Source organism: Triticum dicoccoides, chromosome 5B (assembly GCF_002162155.2).
Source record: "Triticum dicoccoides isolate Atlit2015 ecotype Zavitan chromosome 5B, WEW_v2.0, whole genome shotgun sequence".
Taxonomy (NCBI): domain Eukaryota; kingdom Viridiplantae; phylum Streptophyta; class Magnoliopsida; order Poales; family Poaceae; genus Triticum; species Triticum dicoccoides.
In genome coordinates, this window is record NC_041389.1 from 561,748,960 (window position 1) to 561,755,488 (window position 6,529).

Sequence of the window (6,529 nt, forward strand, 5' to 3'; positions counted from 1 at the left end):
GAGTTTTCAATAATCTTTCCTCTTCCTGCTCTGAAAGGTTATCACTAATAATAACAGGATATATCTTCTTTTCATTGAGATACGCATATTTAAGAGTATCAGGTAATGGTTTAAGCTCAAACACGGGATCACCCTTGGGTGGTGGAGGATCCCCTAGGATTTCAACTGGCAAGTTGTGTTTTAAAATTGGCCACTGTTTAAAGAATACTTCATCTATTTCCCTTCTTTCATTCATGAACATATCATTTTCATGGTCTAGCAAATATTGTTCTAAAGGATTATTAGGAGGCATGGCAATAGAAGCAAGACCAATAATTTCATCCTTACTAGGCAGTTCTTTATCATAGGTATGAGGACGTCTAACTTGTTTTTGCAGCAATTGCTTTGTGATGTGATATGGCCAAAAAGTTGTGATGAATAATGAATGATATATTGTGATGTATGAGATCATGTTCTTGTAATAGGAATCACGACTTGCATGTCGATGAGTATGACAACCGGCAGGAGCCATAGGAGTTGTCTTAATTATTGTATGACCTGCGTGTCAATGATTTAACGCCATGTAATTACTTTACTTTATTGCTAAACCGTTAGCCATAGTAGTAGAAGTAATAGTTGGCAAGCAACTTCATGGAGACACGATGATGGAGATCATGATGATGGAGATCATGGTGTCATGCCGGTGACGAAGATGATCATGGAGCCCCGAAGATGGAGATCAAAGGAGCTATATGATATTGGCCATATCATGTCACTACTATATAATTGCATGTCATGTTTATTATGTTTATGCATCTTGTTTACTTAGAACGACGGTAGTAAATAAGATGATCCCTTATAATAATTTCAAGAAAGTGTTCCCCCTAACTGTGCGCCGTTGCTAAAGTTCGTCGTTTCGAAGCACCACGTGATGATCGGGTGTGATAGATTTCTACGTTCATATACAACGGGTGTAAGACAGTTTTACACATGCAAAAACACTTAGCTTAACTTGACGAGCCTAGCATGTACAGACATGGCCTCGGAACACAGAGACCGAAAGGTCGAACATGAGTCGTATGGAAGATACGATCAACATGGAGATGTTCACCGATGATGACTAGTCCGTCTCACGTGATGATCAGACACGGCCTAGTCGACTCGGATCATGTAACACTTAGATGACTAGAGGGATGTCAAATCTGAGTGGGAGTTCATTAAATAATTTGATTAGATGAACTTAATTATCATGAACTTAGTCTAAAATCTTTGCAAAAACGTCTTGTAGATCAAATGGCCAACACTCATGTCAACATGAACTTCAACGCGTTCCTAGAGAAAACCAAGCTGAAAGATGATGGAAGCAACTATACGGACTGGGTCCGGAACCTGAGGATCATCCTCATAGCTGCTAAGAAAGCATATGTCCTAGAAGGACCGCTAGGTGAAGCACCCATCCCAGGGAACCAAGACGTTATGAACGCTTGGCAGTCATGTGTTGATGATTACTCCCTCGTTCAGTGCAGCATGATTTATAGCTTAGAACCGGGGCTCCAAAAGCGTTTTGAGCAACACGGAGCATATGAGATGTTCGAGGAGCTGAAAATGGTTTTCCAAGCTCACGCCCGGGTCGAGAGATATGAAGTCTCCGACAAGTTCTATAGTTGTAAGATGGAGGAAAATAGTTCTGTCAGTGAGCACATACTCAAAATGTCTGGGTTGCACAACCGCCTGTCCCAGCTGGACATTAACCTCCTGGACAAGGCAGTCATTGACAGAATCCTTCAGCCGCTCCCACCGAGCTACAAGAGCTTTGTGATGAACTACAATATGCAGGGGATGGTGAAAACTATTCCTGAAGTATTTTCAATGCTGAAGTCGGCAAAGGTAGAAATCAAGAAAGAACATCAAGTGTTGATGGTCAATAAAACCACCAAGTTCAAGAAAGGCAAGGGTAAGAAGGACTTCAAGAAGGACGGCAAGGATGTTGCCGCGCCCGGTAAGCCAGTTGCCGGGAAGAAGTCAAAGAATGGACCCAAGCCTGAGACTGAGTACTTTTATTGCAAAGGGAAGGGTCACTGGAAGCGGAACTGCCCCAAATACTTAGCAGACAAGAAGGCCGGCAACACTAAAGGTATATGTGATATACATGTAATTGATGTGTACCTTACCAGTAATCGTACTAACTCCTGGGTATTTGATATCGGTGTCGTTGCTCATATTTTTAACTCACAGCAGGAGCTGCGGAATAAGCGGAGACTAGCGAAGGACGAGGTGACGATGCGCGTCGGGAATGGTTCCAAGGTTGATGTGATCGCTGTCGGCACGCTGTCTCTACATTTACCCACGGGATTAGTTTTAAACCTCAATAATTGTTATTTAGTGCCAAGTTTGAGCATGAACATTGTATCTGGATCTCGTTTAATACGAGATGGCTACTCATTTAAATCCGAGAATAATGGTTATTCTATTTATATGAGAGATATGTTTTATGGTCATGCCCCGATGGTCAATGGTTTATTCTTAATGAATCTCGAACGTAATGTTACACATATTCATAGTGTGAATACCAAAAGATGTAAAGTTGATAACGATAGTCCCACATACTTGTGGCACTGCCGCCTTGGTCACATTTGTGTCAAGCGCATGAAGAAGCTCCATGCTGATGGACTTTTAGAGTCTCTCGATTATGAATCATTTGACAAATGCGAACCATGCCTCATGGGCAATATGACCAAGACTCCGTTCTCCAGAACAATGGAGCGAGCAGCCAACTTATTGGAGATCATACATACTGATGTGTGTGGTCCAATGAGCGTTGAGGCTCGCGGAGGATATCGCTATGTTCTCACTCTCACTGATGACTTAAGTAGATATGGGTATGTCTACTTGATGAAACACAAGTCTGAGACCTTTGAAAAGTTCAAGGAATTTCAGAATGAAGTAGAGAATCAACATGACCGAAAGATAAAATTCTTACGATCAGATTGTGGAGGAGAATATTTAAGTCACGAATTTGGTACGCACTTAAGAAAATGTGGAATCGTTTCACAACTCACGCCGCCTGGAACACCTCAGTGTAATGGTGTGTCCAAACGTCGTAATCACACTTTATTGGATATGGTGCGATCTATGATGTCTCTTACCGATTTACCGCTATCATTTTGGGGATACGCTCTAGAGAAAGCTACGTTCACTTTAAATAGGGCTCCGTCTAAATCCGTTGAGACGACACCGTATGAATTATGGTTTGGGAAGAAACCTAAGCTGTCGTTTCTAAAAGTTTGGGGATGCGATGCTTATGTCAAGAAACTTCAACCTGAAAAGCTCGAACCCTAGTCGGAAAAATGCGTCTTCATAGGATACCCTAAGGAAACCATTGGGTATACCTTCTACCTTAGATCCGAAGGCAAGATCTTTGTTGCCAAGAACGGATCCTTTCTAGAAAAAGAGTTTCTCTCGAAAGGAGTAAGTGGGAGGAAAGTAGAACTCGATGAAGTACTACCTCTTGAACCGGAAAGTAGTGCAGCTCGGGAAAATGTTCCTGTGGTGCCTACACCGACTGGAGAGGAAATTGATGATGATGATCAAGGTACTTCGGATCAAGTTGCTACTGAACTTTGTTGGTCCACAAGGACACGTTCCACACCAGAGTGGTATGGCAACCCTGTCCTGGAAATCATGTTGTTAGACAACGGTGAACCTTCGAACTATGAAGAAGTGATGGCGGGCCCAGATTCCAACAAATGGCTTGAAGCCATGCAATCCAAGATAGAATCCATGTATGAAAACAAAGTATGGACTTTGACAGACTTGTGCGATGATCGGCGAGCGATAGAAAACAAATGGATCTTTAAGAAGAAGACGGACGCGGATGGTAATGTTACCATCTATAAAGCTCGACTTGTCGCTAAGGGTTATCGGCAAGTTCAAGGGGTTGACTATGATGAGACTTTCTCTCCCGTAGCGAAGCTGAAGTCCGTCTGAATCATGTTAGCAATTGCCGAATACTATGATTATGAGATATGGCAGATGGAGATCAAAACGGCATTCCTTAACGGCTATCTTAAGGAAGAACTGTATATGATGCAGTCGGAGGGTTTTGTCGATCCTAAGAATGCTAACAAGGTATGCAAGCTCCAGTGATCCATTTATGTGCTGGTGCAAGCATCTCAGAGTTGGAACATTCGCTTTGATGAGATGATCAAAGCGTTTGGGTTTATGCAGACTTATGGAGAAGCATGCGTTTACAAGAAAGTGAGTGGGAGCTCTGTAGCATTTCTCATATTATATGTAGATGACATACTTTTGATGGGAAATGATATAGAACTTTTGGACAGCATTAAGGCCTACTTGAATAAGTGTTTTTCAATGAAGGACCTTGGAGAAGCTGCTTACATATTAGGCATCAAGATCTATAGGGATAGATCGAGACGCCTCATAGGTCTTTCACAAAGCACATACCTTGATAAGATATTGAAGAAGTTCAATATGGATCAGTCCAAGAAAGGGTTCTTACCTGTATTGCAAGGTGTGAGATTGAGCTCGGCTCAATGCCCGACCACGGCAGAGGATAAAGAAGAGATGAGTGTCATCCCCTATGCCTCAGCCATAGGATCTATTATGTATGCCATGTTGTGTACCAGACCTGATGTAAACCTTGCCGTAAGTTTGGTAGGAAGGTACCAAAGTAATCCCGGCAAGGAACACTGGACAGCGGTCAAGAATATCCTGAAGTACCTGAAAAGGACAAAGGACATGTTTCTCGTCTATGGAGGTGACGAAGAGCTTGTCGTAAAGGGTTACGTCGACGCTAGCTTTGACACAGATCCGGATGACTCTAAGTCACAAACCGGATACGTGTATATGTTGAATCGTGGAGCAGTAAGCTGGTGCAGTTGCAAGCAGAGCGTCGTGGCGGGATCTACATGTGAAGCGGAGTACATGGCAGCCTCGGAGGCAGCGCATGAAGCAATATGGATGAAGTAGTTCATCACCGACCTAGGTGTCATACCCAATGTGTCGGGGCCGATCACTCTCTTCTGTGACAACACTGGAGCTATTGCCCTTGCCAAGGAGCCCGGGTTTCACAAGAAAACCAGGCATATCAAGCGTCGTTTCAACTCCATCTGTGAAAATGTTCAAGATGGAGACATAGATATTTGCAAAGTACATACGGATCTGAATGTCGCAGATCCGTTGACTAAACCTCTTCCGCGAGCAAAACATGATCAACACCAGAACTCTATGGGTGTTCGATTCATCACAATGTACTAGATTATTGACTCTAGTGCAAGTGGGAGATTGTTGGAAATATGCCCTAGAGGCAATAATAAAAGGATTATTATTATATTTCCTTGTTCATGATAATTGTCTTTTATTCATGCTATAATTGTGTTATCCGGAAATCATAATACACGTGTGAATACATAGACCACAACATGTCCCTAGTGAGCCTCTAGTTGACTAGCTCATTGATCAACAGATAGTCATGGTTTCCTGACTATGGACATTGGATGTCATTGATAACGGGATCACATCATTAGGAGAATGATGTGATGGACAAGACTCAATCCTAAGCATAGCACAAGATCGTGTAGTTCGTTTGCTAGAGCTTTTCCAATGTCAAGTATCCTTTCCTTAGACCATGAGATCATGTAACTCCCGGATACCGTAGGAGTGCTTTGGGTGTACCAAACGTCACAACGTAACTGGGTGACTATAAAGGTATGCTACGGGTATCTCCGAAAGTGTCTGTTGGGTTGACACGGATCGAGACTGGGATTTGTCACTCCGTACGACAGAGAGGTATCTCTGGGCCCACTCGGTAATGCATCATCATAATGAGCTCAAAGTGACCAAGTGTCTGGTCACGGGATCATGCATTACGGTACGAGTAAAGTGACTTGCCGGTAACGAGATTGAATGAGGTATTGGGATACCGACGATCGAATCTCGGGCAAGTAACGTATCGATTGACAAAGGGAATTGTATACGGGGTTGCTTAAATCCTCGACATCGTGGTTCATCTGATGAGATCATCGAGGAGCATGTGGGAGCCAACATGGGTATCCAGATCCCGCTGTTGGTTATTGACCGGAGAGCAGTCTCGGTCATGTCTGCATGTCTCCCAAACCCGTAGGGTCTACACACTTAAGGTTCGGTGACGCTAGGGCTGTAGAGATATTAGTATGCAGCAAACCGAAAGTTTTTTGGAGTCCCGGATGAGATCCCGGACGTCACTAGGAGTTCTGGAATGGTCCGGAGGTAAAGAATTATATATGGGAAGTTGAGTTTCGGCCATCGGGAAAGCTTCGGGGTTCACCGGTATTGTACCGGGACCACCGGAAGGGTCCCAGGGGTCCACCAGGTGGGGCCACCTATCCCGGAGGGCCCCATGGGCTGAAGTGGGAGGGGAACCAGCCCCTGGTGGGCTGGTGCGCCCCCCCCCCCTCCGGGCCCCCCTCTACGCCTAGGGTTGGGAACCCTAGGGGAGGGGGTGCCTCCACTTGCCTTGGGGGGCAAGTCTCCCCCCTTGGCCGCCGTCCCC